The sequence below is a fragment of the Canis lupus genome, chromosome 27 (assembly GCF_003254725.2).
Source record: "Canis lupus dingo isolate Sandy chromosome 27, ASM325472v2, whole genome shotgun sequence".
Lineage (NCBI taxonomy): Eukaryota > Metazoa > Chordata > Mammalia > Carnivora > Canidae > Canis > Canis lupus.
In genome coordinates, this window is record NC_064269.1 from 16,972,263 (window position 1) to 16,987,904 (window position 15,642).

General features: G+C 37.2%; 1 long non-coding RNA gene across 1 annotated transcript in view; it reads right to left on the reverse strand.

Moving 5' to 3' along the window:
- Positions 1 to 5,590: 5,590 nt before the first annotated feature.
- Positions 5,591 to 15,642, reverse strand: part of LOC112665588 (uncharacterized) — a 119,551-nt gene continuing 109,499 nt past the window's right edge. The window contains exons 6-8 of the long non-coding RNA XR_004809857.2: positions 15,323 to 15,426; positions 10,037 to 10,090; positions 5,591 to 6,103 (exon numbers count right to left, since the gene is read on the reverse strand). This is a non-coding gene — a long non-coding RNA (uncharacterized LOC112665588). The remainder of the gene's footprint in view (positions 6,104 to 10,036; positions 10,091 to 15,322; positions 15,427 to 15,642) is intronic.

Below are 15,642 nucleotides of genomic sequence, written 5' to 3' on the forward strand. Positions count from 1 at the left end.
CTGGCACAAAAACAGACGTATAGATCAATGGAACAGATTAGAAGACCCAAAATGGGCCTACAACTATACGGCCAACTAATCTTTGACAAAGCAGGAAAGAATATCCTATGGAAAAAAGTCTCTTCAACAAATGGTTTTGGGGAAACTGGACAGCCACATGCAGAAGAATTGAAACTGGACCAGTTTCTTAAACCACACACAAAAAGTAAATTCAAAATGGTTGAAAGGCCTAAATGTGAGATAGGAAAACATCAAAATCCTAGAGAACACAGGCAGTAACATTTTGGCCTCAGCTGTAGTAACGTGCTACTAGACCTGTCACTGCAGGCAAGAGAAACAAAAATAAAAATGAACTATTGAGACTTCATCATGATAACAAGCTTCTGCACAGTGAGCAAAACAGTCAGCAAATCTAAAAGCAACCTATGGAATGGGAGAAGATGTTTTCCAATGACATATGTGACAAAGGATTAATAAACAATATCTATAAAGAACTTATCAAGAGTTACCTGGGTGGCTCAGTCAGTTAAGTGTCTGACTCTTGATCTCAGCCCAGGTCTTGATCTCAGGGTCATGAGTTCAAGCCAACTTTTGGGCCCTACACCCAATCTGGAACCTACAAAAAAAACAAAAAAACAAACAAAAAAAACCAAAAAAAAAAAAAAAAAAGAAAAAAAAAGAAAGAAAGAAAAAGAAAAGAAAAGAAAAGAAAAGAAAAAGAACTTATGAAACTTAACACCCAAAAACCAAATAATTCAGTTAAGAAATGGGCAGAAGACAGAATAGACATTTTTCCAAAGAAGATATACAAATGGCCAACAGACACATGAAAAGATGCTCAACATCACTCATCACCAGTGAAATACAAATCAAAACCATGATGACATGTCACTTCACACCTATCAGAACAGCTAAAATTAATGACACAGGAAACAACAGATGTTGGCAAGGATGTGGAGAGAGGGGAACCCTCCTCCCACTGTTGGTGGGAATACTAACTTGTACAGCCACTCTGAAAACAGTAGGGAGGTTCCCCCGAAAAGTTACAAATAGAACTACACTATGACCCAGCAATTACACTGCTAGGTATTTACCCAATGGATACAAAAACACTGATTTGAAGAGACACATGCACCCTGATGTTTATAGCAGCAGCATCCACAATAGCCAAATTATGGAAAGAGCCCAAATGCTTATCAGGTAATGAATGCATAAAGAAGAGATAGTATGTATAAACAATGGAATATTACCAACCAGCCATTTAAGAGAATGAAATCTTGCCATTTGCAACAATGTAGATAGAGCTAGAGTGTGTTATTTTGAGTGAAAGAAGTTAGAGAAAGCAAAATACCATATGATTTGGAATTTATGTGAAATTTAATTAAAAAAAAACAGATGAACATAGGGAAAGGAAGAAAAAAAAAAGGAGGCAATCCATAAGAGATTCTTAACACACTAAGAGAGAACACACTAAGGGTTGTTGGAAGGTGGGTGGGCAGGGTATGGGCTAAATGGGTGATGGGCACTTGTAATGAGTACGGGATGTTATATATGAGTGATGAATCACTAAATTCTCCTCCTGTAACCACTATCACAGTATATGTTAACTAAGTAGAAGTTAAATAAAAACTTGAAAAAAAAAAGGAACTTAAAATGGTAAATATATCGAAAGTTGATCGAATCACAAACTCAAGAGGTTAAGGAATTATGTGTCAACCTTCATACAAAGGTGATAAAGACATTATCCTAGTTCTTATGGTGCATATGATTTATATGTAGAGATATCTGCTTTTATATTTGTTATTTTGTAGTGATAATATTAACATATTATAACCATATTATAACCAGATGTTATTTTGAAAGCACATTATCTGATTCTCAGTCAAGTCAAACAGGTATAAAATCCTCTCCTTTGCATTTCTTCCAGATTCAATGAGCATTTCTTGTTCTTTAGCTTCCCCTTTACTGGTGCCCTACAAAACAGCTCAGTGCCCTACAAAAAAGACTGCCAATATATGACTTCTGTAGAGATAATGAAATAACAACATTCATTAGATCTCTGCTTTCTAGTTAAAATAACATTCCAATCATGTCTTTCTGGGATTACCTCTTGCTGGTCTTGATTGGAATTGAGGCATTCCCATTTTTTTTTTCAATATTTAAGACAAGCAAAACTATATAAAGACTATCTCAGCAGGCACAGGAATATCACTATCTAGCTGAAAGAAATAGTTGCCAATGTATTTAAATCCTTTGTTCATACGCCTTCCCACTTTTCCCTCTTGAATGAAGCACTACCTCTAAGGCAGTGCTATCATTCCATTAAGCATATGTATAATTTCATAGTATACATATGTATCCTTAAGCAAAACATATAATTGTTTTGTGTGGTTTTTACTTTATGCAGTGATATCATACTATCCTTATTCCATTATAGCTTATTATTTTGGATGAATATTATATACCTAGAGATGAAAATTCTGATAGACTGCAAGCACATCTTCAAATTTACTGTATATTTTCAAAATTCCCTTCAAATTACTTTAGCAATTAGCAATCCCCATCGCCCCACCACCCTGTAGTAGTATGAGTTCCTGTCGCTTCAAAACTTACTCCACATTTGATATTGTCTAACTTTAAAATTTTTGTGACAATGGGTTTAAAAGTGAATCTGATTGCTGCTCTGACTTGTATCTCCTTGATAATAAATGAAAATCTTTTCATGTGTCTATTGGCTATTTGCATTCTCCACTTTTGTGAGTTGCATATCTGCAAGAATATAAGTTTCATGAGTACAGAATTTATATCCTTAGCACCATGAGTAATGCCTAATGTATTGCAGATATTCAGTGTATATATTTTGAATATTTGTCAGCAAGAATATGTAAATTGATTAAATATTGTAGGGAAGGAAAAAGTTTTCCTTGAACCTCTTACTCTCTCTGTGTCTGAAAATTAACCTGACAAAAAAAAAGATTAACAGGAGAAAAGCATACAAACTTACTTAATGTAAGTTTTATGTGACATGAGAGCCTTGGTAAGAAAATGAAGACCTGAAGAAGCAGTTAGAGCTGAGTACTTTTACTCTAGGTTTGATTGAAGAATGGACAATGGAAGAACATAATAGGTTGTGGATGAATATGACAGGTTAAGGAGTATGAGGTAACTGCAATAAACTGGGGGACACTTAGCAGGCCCCGTTATTTAGCATTTTTCTTGGCATCCATTTGCCTTTGGAAATAAGTATGCTTCTTTCCTCTGGATCAAATTCCTTCAGCTTAAAATATTCAATATGCCAAATTGCTATATTTTCGGATAGCATGTTCTAAACCCATCAGCACAAATGAGTATATATTTATGTATATAGCATACATTTCTAAAAATTGTCTTTTTCTTAATGATTTGTTAGATATTTTAACATGTCTTGAATACCAACCTTTTGTGGGTTACATGTGTAGCACATATCTTCTTTCAACTTATGCCTTGCCTTTTCCATATTTTAAATTTTTTTTTACATTTTGGGCAGCACAGGTGGCTCCAGTGGATCCTGGAGACCCGGGATCAAGTCCCATGTCGGGCTCCTTGCATGGAGCCTGCTTCTCCCTCTGCCTGTGTCTCTACCTCTCTCTCTCTCTGTGTTTCTCATGAATGAATAAATAAAATCTTTTTTTTTAATTCTTTTTTACATTTTTTAAAAAGATTTTATTTATTCATTCATGAGAGACACACAGAGAGATTGGCAGAGACATAGGCAGAGGAGGAGGCAGGCTTGCCACCTGGATCCTGATGCGGGACTCAATCCCCAGATTCTGGGGATCATGACCTGGTCAACCACTGAGCCACCCAGGCACCCTCCTTTTTTTTTTTTTTTTTTAAGTGACTCCATGCACAGAAGTCTTCGTAGTAATACAGTTTTCCACTTAATATGTAAAAGTCAAGGATGGATGTTCCAACTTGCCAAGTGGCTCTAATCCTTGAGGTCATTCAAGAACCCAGGTTTCCTGCAATTTGCATCTAAGCCATTTTTCAGGACTTTGTTTCTAACTACAAAAAAGGGAAAAACATAGTTTCCCTCTTAGATAGGCAACCACATGTTGTCTTCCCTTTTGAAAAAAGGGGGAAAATATTTTATTTATTTATTGACTCATTTATTTATTTACTTACTTAGGTATGTATCATGTATGATTATATGTATGTATGTATTTTTAAGTAGACTCCATATGCAATGTGGGGCTCAAATTCATGACCCCGAGACCAAGAATTTCATGCTCCACTGAGCCAGCGAGGAGCCTCTTTTTTTTTTTAAGGGGGAAGAATTTTTAAATGTACATTTGACAGATTTACCACAGGGAGCTTTCCCTCATTTTCTATTATTTGGAAGAGTTTGTATAGTTACAATAGCAGAGACACAGGCAGAGGGAGAAGCAGGCTCCATGCAGGGAGCCAGACATGGGACTCGATCCTGGGTCTCCAAGATCACAACCTGGGCTGAAGACGGCACTAAACTGCGAGCCACCCAGGCTGCCCCAATAATCTCTTCTTTAAAGGTTTAATATAATTCACACCTAAAATCTTAGGATCTAATTCTTTATCATGGGAATATTTTAAATTCATGATTAGAAGTACTTTACTGGTGATAGAACTACTTAGGCTTTTTATGTCTTCTTGAGTAAGTCTTGCTAAGTTATATCCCCTCCCCCACAAAAAAATAACTTTTAATCTAAATTTTCTAATATATTGGCATAAATTTGTATAATTGCTATTTATGCATTATTTAAATCATTTTCTTTTTTATGCATTATTTAAATATTTGCTAAATCTGCTATTACATTTTCCTTTTTTCTGATCCTACCGTTTTTATTTATTTATTTATTTATTTTTATTTATTTTTATTTTTTTTATTGGTGTTCAATTTACCAACATACAGAATAACCCCCAGTGCCTGTCACCAGTTCACTCCCACCCCCCGCCCTCCTCCCCTTCTACCACCCCTAGTTCGTTTCCCAGAGTTAGCAGTCTTTACGTTCTGTCTCCCTTTCTGATATTTCCCACACATTTCTTCTCCCTTCCCTTATATTCCCTTTCACTATTATTTATATTCCCCACATGAATGAGAGCATATAATGTTTGTCCTTCTCTGACTGACTTCCTTCACTCAGCATCATACCCTCCAGTTCCATCCACGTTGAAGCAAATGGTGGGTATTTGTCATTTCTAATAGCTGAGGAACAAGACAGGGATGTCCACTCTCACCCCGTTTTTTTTTTTTTTTTAAGATTTTATTTATTTATTCATGAGAATACACAGAGAGGAGAGAGAGAGAGGCAGAGACACAGGCAGAGGGAGAAGCAGGCTCCATGCAGGGAGCCTGAGGTGGGACTCGATCCTGGGTCTCCAGGATCACGCCCTGAGCTGTAGGCGGCGCTAAATCGCTGAGCCACCGGGGCTGCCCTGATCCTAACATTAATTATGTGTGGCCTTCCTCTATTTTTTTTTTTTTTTAAGTCTTAAGAGAAGTTTGTTTTATCAGTCTTTTCAAATAACCAACTTTTGGCTGGCTCTTCAGATCCTTATTGTGTTTTTGCTTTCTAGTTTCTTATTTTCTGCTCTTTCCTTTTTAACTTTCTTCTGTTTATTCAATTGTTCTTTTGTTTAACCTCTTAAGCTCTTAATTTCCAGCCTTTCTTGTTTCCTAAAAATATCTAAAACTAAAAAATTTTCTGTATAAGCTGCTTCAGATGCATTCCAGAAGAATTGATATTTAGTATTTTCATTATCACTCAGTTTAGGATTTCTTAATTTCTGTCATGATTTCTGCTTCCTTCCTTAGGTTGTTTAATGTTACAGTTTTAAATTAACAAATAAAATGTATGTGATCTTTTTATTAATTTTTAATTTAATTGCATTAAAGTCAGAGGCTGTGGCTAGTAGAATATTTTGAGCATCAGGCATTGTTATTCTCATTTCTTACTCTAGCACCTTTTCTTTGAAAGAAATATGGCCTTTTTAACTTTCTCTTCCTTTAGGAGAGGCTTCCAGAGGTTCCTCTCTTCTTCTTACACCTGGCTACTAGCCCAACTGCCACATAACATTTGCTTGAATCCTGGAGTGAGAGGAGCATTATAAAATTTAAAAATCTCAAAACAACAACAACAGCTCAATACTTGTTGAACACATTTAGAATTTTGTAATCATCCCCCTTTTGAACTATTTCAAGTCATCTATGAAGCAACAATATGAAGAATTACAAGACACCTGCTATCTATCTTTTAATATCAGCTGTTTCGGAGTTACATTTTTTTGACAAACCAATAGACACCTTCTCACCACATCCTTCTTCAAAATGCTCCCCCGTTAGTTCTGTTAAGTTCAGGAAATTGCAAATTTTCTAAATTGCTTAAGATAATTTGCAATCTTCCTCAAAAGTTACTTTTTGTCATTTCTTGTCACATAATTTGTCTTTTTCCTCATTATATAAATTATTTCCAAAATTAAATATATATTTTTAAAATTTTATTGCATATATATTCATATGTATAAAATTTTAAAACAAGAGAAAACAATACATGCTAATGGAATACACTTTATTACTCATTTTTTAAAGTTTGTGGGGTTTCTTTTTTGGTGAATTTAATGACAATAAGAAATAATTGAAATTATTTGATTTTAATTATCTACTTTTTCTATTGTAAAATAGAAATATATGTTAAAATAATAGCACTATAATGATTAATTATCTACATTTTTATTATGATAAGAATACATAATACAAACTTTATCATTTTAGCTATTTTTAAGTGCAAAATTCAGTGGCATTAAGTGCATTCTCAGTGCTATACAACCATCACCACTGTCCATCTCCAGAATTTTTTCATCATCACAAACAGAAACTGTATTCATGTAACAATAGTTCCCCATTCTACTCTCCCCCAGCCCTTGGTAACCTCTATTCTACTTTCTATCTTGATGAATTTGCCTATTCTAGGTGCTTCATATAAGTGGAATCAGACAATATTTGTCTTTTTGTGTCCAGTTTATTTCACTTAGCACAACGTTTTCAAGGTTTATCTGCATTGTAGCATAGATCAAAATTTCATACCTTTTTAGGACCAAATAACATTCCCTGGATATACATCACATTTTATCTGTTCATTGATTGATGAATATTTAGATTGTTTTCACTTCTTAGCTAATGTGAATAATGCTTCCGTGAACACTGGTGTGCAAGTATCTGTTTGAGTAATTGTTTTCAATTCTTTTGGTTGTACACCTAGTAGAAGTTCATATGGCAATTCTATGTTTACCTCTTTGAGAACCACTGAACCGGTTCCACAGCATTAAACCATTTTATATTGCTACCGGCAATGCACGAGGGTTTCAGTTTCTCTCCATCCCTGCAAATACTTGTTATTTTGTTTTTTGTTTTTTGTAGTAATATCTATCCTAGTGGGTATGAAGTGGTATCTATCTCATTGTGGTTTAATTGTCTACATTTAGAGTCTGATTTGAGAGGCAAGACAAATAAACTTAGGAGAAATAAATAGACTTACTCAAATACAGTTAGTAGGTGGTGAAGGAGAAACTAGGGTCAGGGTCTCCTAACTTGAATCAGAGCTTTTTCTTCTTCACAATCTTGCTTTATTGTATCACTATGATATTTTTCTTTTGGCTCTTTACATATTTTGTTCAACTTACATTTAGAGACAAAATAGGGTAGTGCCCATACAGCATTTGGTCTAATTGTATGAGACTATTATTCTTGCAGGCTGACACAATCAAGAATTCAGAATTTTGTATGGTTCAACTTAATATTAAAACATGTTCCTTTTGGCGCCTGAGTGGCCTAGTTGGATGAGTGTCCATCTCTTGATTTTGGCTGGAGTGATGGTCTCAGTTTCATGAGATTGAGCCCCAAATCCTGGTTCATGCTGGGCATGGGACCTGCTTGAGATTCTCTCTCTCCCTTGCCCTCTGCTTGTACAAGCTCTCTCCCTCTCAACTTGTACAAGCTCTCTCCCTCTCTAAAAAAGAGAAGAGGAAAGAGAAACAAAGAAAGAGAGAGAGACAGAGAGAGACAGAGAGAAAGAAAGAAAGAAAGAAAGAAAGAAAGAAAGAAAGAAAGAAAGAAAGAAAGAAAGAAGAAAGAAGAAAGAAAAGCTCCTTTCATCAGGGTATGTTGGGGGATGAAGTAACATTTCAGAAGACGTCTACAAATGTACTGAAAGAAAAGTTGTTTGATGTACTTTGGAGGGTGAAGGAATAGAAGACTTTCTGTATATACAGAGTAGTTTATAGTTCTTTAAAATTTGGATTGCATTTAAACTCTATGTATATTTTAAAATATGTTCAAGATATTTCCTTCTAAGTTTAAAGACCCTTAAATTTAATTGTATCCTAGGACATACAAATGTCTTTTAGGTTTGTTTTTTTTTTTTAAAGATTTTATTTTATTTTTAAGATTGATTTATTTATTCATGAGAGATACAGAGAGAGAGAGAGAGAGGCAGAGACACAGGCAGAGAGAGAAGCAGGCTCCATGCAGGGAGCCCGACGTGGGACTCGATCCCAGGTCTCCAGGATCAGGCTCTGGGCTGAAGGCAGTGCTAAACCGCTGAGCCACCCGGGCTGCCCTCTTTTAGGGTTTTAAAGACCATTAAGCTTAATATAAGCCAACCAGTTTTTATATTCTCAGAACCACCCAATTCTTATTCATATGTAAATGATATATGGGGAAAAGAAGGACTGTTGTGTAGCAGATTAGCAATTTTTGTTGTTGTTGTTACTGGGAGGCCCTTCAGGCAAAGAAGAAAGGGAGGAGATCTGATCTAATTTTCTTGTGAGCACTCTAAGAAATAGATCTCCTGGCAAAGAAGCTAGTGGTACTTGCTAGGAGTCCTTAGGTATAGAATGCTTTTAGCAGAATGTATCTAGTTGTCTAGGAATGCTATGGTAACCAAACCCAGAACCTATGAATTTATAGAAAAAAGCTTCCTGTAAAATGTCATGTGTCTCCACGCCTCTCTCTCTCTCTGAATGAATAAATAAATAAATAATCTTTAAAAAAAAAATGAAAGAGGGAGAAGTGAAAGTGAAAGAGGAATCAGAGAGAGGGATTTGAAAATGCTGTGTTGCTGACTATGAAGATAGAGGAAGGGGCCATAAACTATGAGCTTTAGAAGCTGGATGAGGCAAAGAAAGAGATTTTCCTCTAAAGCCTCCAGAAGGAATGCAGCCATGCTAACGCCTTGATTTTATCCCAGTGAAACTCATTAGACTTCTGATTTCCAGAACTGTAAAATAACAAATGCGTGTTGTTTTAATTCACTAAATTTGTGGTAATTTTTTATAGCCGTTATAGAAGACCAATACAGAAACCAAGGGCAAGGAAGCCTGTTGGTGTAGTCCATAATGATCCAATCCCATGGACACACAACAGGGTGGAAAGGGACAGGGACTTAAGTCATGGGCAAATAGAAACTACGGCACACTACCCTTTATACTCCTTATCGTGCATTTTGTCCTTGGACAAAATGAGAAATTTGTTCTTCAAAACAAGAAACACATGGGGTGCCTGAGTGGCTCAGTCAGTTAAATGTCTGACTCTTGATTTTGGCTCAGCCACAATCTCAGGGTCATGAAATGGAGCCCCAAGATGGGCTCTGCACTCAGGAGGGAGTCTGCTTGAGATTCTCTCTCTCCCTGTCCCTCTGCCTCTCCTCCTGCTCTCAAATCAATCTTTAAGGCAACAACAAGAGACACACAAAATCTAATCAATCATCAGATTATCTTGGGATGATGTTACTTTAGTCATACTTTCAACCTGAAACCAAAAACATTATGCAATTTCTACAGCTCTTTGTATAAATTGGGGGAAAAAAAAGGGGAGAAAAGTCATTAACACAAAATGTGTTTACTAATTTTTCAAGTGCTGTATTTAGTTATAAAGTTATGATAATAATTATATCTTCTTTCTTCTACCACTCATTCCATAATCTTACCTCTGCTATTGGGTGTAATAGTGAAAAAGGTTACTCACACTTTATCCCATTGGCTCCCAGACTTCTCTGTCACAGTTGTAGAAAAGATGGACCTGAATTGCCACAAATAATTAGATTGTCAAAACAGACTCATATGAATCATAGATCTTACCAACACCAAATTTTGCCAGTGATTCAATTGATAAATACAGGATATAGACACAAGTGTACCATTTATTCCTGGAGGCACACATCTTCCTAATTTCCCCCTTTCTTCCACCCTGGAATGCATTTTGGTTTTGGAGTAATAGATGAGCACTTAACAGTGTATTCTCAGAGAAAGTCATTTGGTAGATAGAAAGGTTTGCATAACTAATTCTCATAAACCAGTTAGTCATGTACACCAATCCATAAATTCCAGGTTTATTAACAGTAAGATATCAAGACAGACAGGTATAGCCTGTTAAAAAGCCATTTTTAGATAATGAACTCCCTATACATTTCCACTAGCAAATGCCATTAGTGTGTTTATAGGGCAGGATGGTTAATGTCAACCATTTCCTCTCATGTCCCTGGTAGGGAGGAAATGAGTCACAGGCCTGATGTTAACTCTTTTCTTCTCAGAAACATTTATTAGTTACTGGCTGAAGGCATAAAGTGCATACTATAGGATGGTGTGCCAACCTCACAAGGTATCCTCTCCTGGTGGGTAACTTCAGCAGCTCTAGGTGATGGGACACATGTTAAGACAGGTGAATATTATGGGCATGAGTACATTGTCAATTTGTTTGCTGTAAAGTTAATGCTCTGATTTGAGTCTGTGTGTGGATACCATACACATAAACTGACAGAAGTACTTTTGTCAGGGCAAGTAAGATTAGACCTGAATGAAATGTATGTCTATCCCTGTGATAAGTTGCTCCATCTCCATGATGGAAGGGATTCCGTGTAATCACTCTGCCACAGGATTGCCTGAATTCTCAGGGAATGATGCCATATTCAGGCTCATCACAGTCCTTTCTTGTTGTTAGTAGTAGTAGCCACAACCTCAATCTGGTGAGGAGAAGATGATGTTGTTAAATCCATGTGTATTAGTTTGCTAGAGCTGCCATAACAATATACCATAGATTGGGTAGCTTAAACAATACAAATATTTTCTCACAGTTCTGGAGGCTAAATGTCTTTTAAGATCAAGGTGTTGGCAATACACCATAAACATCAATGGGACTATATTACATACTGTGAAACTTATTTTTATTTTAAATATAGTCCAATATAGAGCTCCTCAAATTTTTAGTTCATTGTATGGAATTTAATAAAATTATAATTCTGATGCAGGAAAAAAAAAACAAACAAGGGATCCCTGGGTAGCGCAGTGGTTTAGCACCTGCCTTTGGCCCAGGGCGCGATCCTGGAGACCCGGGATCGAATCCCACATCGGGCTCCCGGTGCATGGAGCCTGCTTCTCCCTCTGCCTATGTCTCTCTGCCTCTCTCTCTTTCTCTCTGTGTGACTATCATAAATAAATAAAAAAAAAATTTAAAACAAACAAACAAACAAACAAAAACAAAAACAAAAAAACCTTTCTCCTGAGGTCTCTTCCTTAGCTTGCAGATGGCTACTTTCTCATGGTGTCTTCACAAGGCCTTTTCGTGGGCACTCATCCCTAATATCTCTCTGCATATCTTGATTGCTTCTTCTGTTTTTTAAAGATTGATTGATTGATTGATTGATTGATTGATTGATTGATGAGAGAGACTGTGCATGAGTGAGGGGAAGGGCAGAGGGAGAAGAGAATCTTCCAGCAGACTCTCCGCTGAGCACAGAGCCCAACACGGGCTTGATTTCATGACCCATGAGATCATGACCTGAGCTGAAACCACGAATCAGATGCTTAACTGACTGAGCCGCTCAGGTGCCCCTGATCTCCCTTTCTCATAAGGACATCAGTCAGATCGGATTAGGGCCTACTCTTCTGGATTTATTTTAACTTAATTACCTTTTTAACGGCCTTATCTCTAAATACAGTCACATTCTGAGGCTATGAGGTTTAGAGTTTCAACATATGAATTTTGGTATTCCATTCAGTCCATAACATTCCACCTCCTGGATCCCCCAAATTAATATCTTTCTCATATGTAAAATGCTATCCCAATAGCTCAAAAGTCTTAACCCATTTCAGCACTACCCCTACATCCCAGATCTAATCTATATATTATCTAAGTCAATTGTAGGTGAGATTCAAGCCATGATTCACCTTGAGATGAAAATTCCTCTCCATTGCCTGAAGCTGTGAAGCCAGACAAGCTAGCTATTTCTGATGGGACAGGCATGGGCAGAAATTCCCATTCCAAAAGGGAAAAGTCAGAAAGAAGAAAGGAATCACAAGTCCCAAGCAATTCCATAAATGTAGCAGAGTAAATCCCATTAGATTTTAAGGCTGAAGAATAACCTGCCTTAGTCCTCTGGTCCCACCAAAGTAGTGCCCCTATCTTCTGGGTCATGAGGACACAGTATCATCTAGAGGCCCTGGACAGTAGCTGTGCTCTGAAGGCCCTATATCTATAAATGCAATAATATTCTAAGATACTTGGTTTGGGCTTCAACATTTGAGTTTTTCAGGTGCAGGCACAATTCAATCCATAACACCATGCATAGCTACTTTTCCTGCCACCATGAACAATTGTACATGGGACCATTAAGCAAACACTACGATGACTGGGGAAAGAGGGTTGTACATAGTCAGAGTATAGGCCATCTTGTCTACATTACTGACTCTTCCTCCAGAATGGATGCCCTCTGGTGGCACTTAATGTGACAATAATATCTCCCCATTCTATGCCCATTCTCCAAAGTCTATCCCCACACCTTTTTCTTTTGTTGTCAATCTTCCAATCTTCTTGCTATCAAGTCTCTGTGTAACTAATCAATCATTAGCCATGAATTAGTGTAGATACAGATCTCAGGTTACCTCTCTTTTATTAAGCACACCACCAAATATATGATCCAGATATCTGCCCTAGGGAAGGTTTCTCATCCACTCTCAGAATTACCCTTAAGTGAGGATATAGTGCAGTGGTCTTCCATTTTTGCTGATATCAGCATATCATGAATCTCATCCACAAATCAGGCCTGCATTTTTTCCTATTCCTCTTTCTTGGCATTGAACACTCCATATAAAACCTTAAATGTGAGATGAAGAAAAGGCAGCAAAATAGTAAATGCAGTTACCAAGCAGCTCTGGCTCATCCACTTGTGCAGTTTAATTGTACTTCTTGAATCTACTTGGGCCTAATTTTATTTATAATATTGCCATTATAAATAATAAAATGTTATAGCAAAAATAAAATGTTGTACCCATGTAAAATTCTGATTTGATCATCATGTAATGCTTAGTTTGTGATTGGCAGTTTGGGTGAGCTAAATACGTGGATATTCCACATTTAATGGGTCAGTCTCTACCAGGTCCTAGGAGCAAGTGAAGAGCTACTTTTCAGATGAAGAATAGTTGTCAGAAGAAGAAGGTGTGGTCTTCTTCCAAAACTCTGGGGGTCTCTACTACGACTCTTCTATTCAGGCCTCCTGGAGGCTAAATGCAGCATCTCTGCCTCTCAAAGGTACTTCCAATATCATTGGGACTGCCATTACCTGTACAAGTAACAGGAAAGCTTGCACTGTACCTTAAACTTGCTAGGATAACTTCTAACTCTGGGCTTTACTTAAAACTGGAAGCCTTATGGGTTACCTGATAAATGAGAAGGGGCAATATATCAGTTTAAAGAGGTCCTCCAAGCATGATGCATCTTTCTCCTTGCGGTGCAATGCCATGTGCAGCAATTTCTTACATTTCAGAGGGCAATCCCAACATATCCTCAAGCCACTGGACCCCTAGAAATCCACCAAAGAGGCAGGTCTTGAATTGTGTGCAGTTTATCTACCATTCTCTGGCAAGATTATGTCCATTAAGGTCACTCTTCCAGGAAAGAGCAAGATAGAGAAGAATAAAAACTCTATATGGAAGGGGAATCTATGTGGCTCAGTTTGTTAAATGTCCAACTCTTGGTTTCTGCTTGGGTCATGATCTCAGGTCATCAGATTGAGCTTTGTATCAGGCTCTTACTCAGTGGAGAGTCTGCCTGAGATTCTCTCTCTCTCCCTCTCTCTGCCCCTCCCCTCGCTCACATGTGCTCTCTCTCCCTCTCAAAATAAACAAATAAATCTTAAAATGAAAACTACATATGGAGGAGAAAAAGAGACATAGCCCAGAAGTAAGATGGTGGATGTTTATTTCTACCCCTGACACATGAAGGCAAGCTGCTTTTGATTATCTTGCTAGAAGGAATTAGAAAGAGAGACAGAGAGGGATTATGTACTGGGTCATTAGCTCATACCAAGTTTCAGAGGCTATGTTGATTTGCTCCATAAATATACCACACCCAGGATCATAGCTGTGATTGGCATCACTCTTTGATTAAATTTCCGGTCACCTAGTCATTTTCTAAAATACATGTGGCTTTTGCACCAGTAGAGAATTAAGTGAGACTGTGGCAGAAAGTCCCCTCAAAGATGCACCACTTTGCATCTTTCAAGTGTATGTTGATAATACAAACTTTTAGAATTTTCCCAAGGAAGCAAAATAACTTTTGGAACACTATCTTAGTAGGCTTCTACTTGAACCTTCTTACTGTAATGGCCCTCACTCTATCAATCAAAGAACAGTTACTAAATATTCCTTTTCCGTCATACATTCTGAGAGTAGGGAAGCAACCGTAGAATGGCTCCATTATGGCATTGGACCCACTGTGAAACTGACTCTGGTCAAGATTCTGTTTGTCACCTGGCTTCATAAGGTCAAACCCTGACTAGTGGACTTGGTGGATTTTGTTTGTTGGCTTTTGTTTTGTTTTGCTTTATCTTATTTTGCTTATTTTTTGTCTCTGAGGATTAGCTTCAGTTCAAAACCAATACCAAATAACCCCAAAAGATATTTACCTTTTTCTAGTTTATTCGCACTGGCAAGTGGCCACTTGTCCTTGGGAAAAGTTTTACTAAAGCCTCACAAAACACAACTGTGATCACATTGCAGAGTCCTTTGAGCTCCCAGTGTGTGAACTAGTTTAGTTCTACAAACTGGTTAAGTTTATATTACAATGTAATAACATAAGTTAGGTTTTTACCTACTATACCTAGAATCGCTGTCTGAATATGCAAGAGGCATGTTGGTAGGCTGTTCTTGTATTTAATTCCCAAGGTCTTGTGACCAATTATACATTGTCACATATCCCTATAGGTTATACACTGATTATTGCTTCATCTCTGTGTGTTCTTTTGCTAATTGTGCTCACCTTATTACTGAAGCTTAAGGATTGCCACGTCTCTTCCACTTCTGGATTTTTTCATTCCATTTGAGATGAGGGTTCTTGACAATATTCTTCACTGACATCTTCAGCTGGCAAAGAACAGCCACCACAGAGTTTATAAGGATGTTGGTGTCCCCTTACTAAAGCATTCTATAATACACTGGTATAAGGATTGTCCTCCTTATACCAGAGAGGCATGTGGTTCACAGTGGCAGAGCAAGCAAATCATAATAGATTCATGCTATCATTCTTATTTCTCTGAGCCTTTAGACTCCTTCTTCTACACTATGCTTGGGAAGTTGATG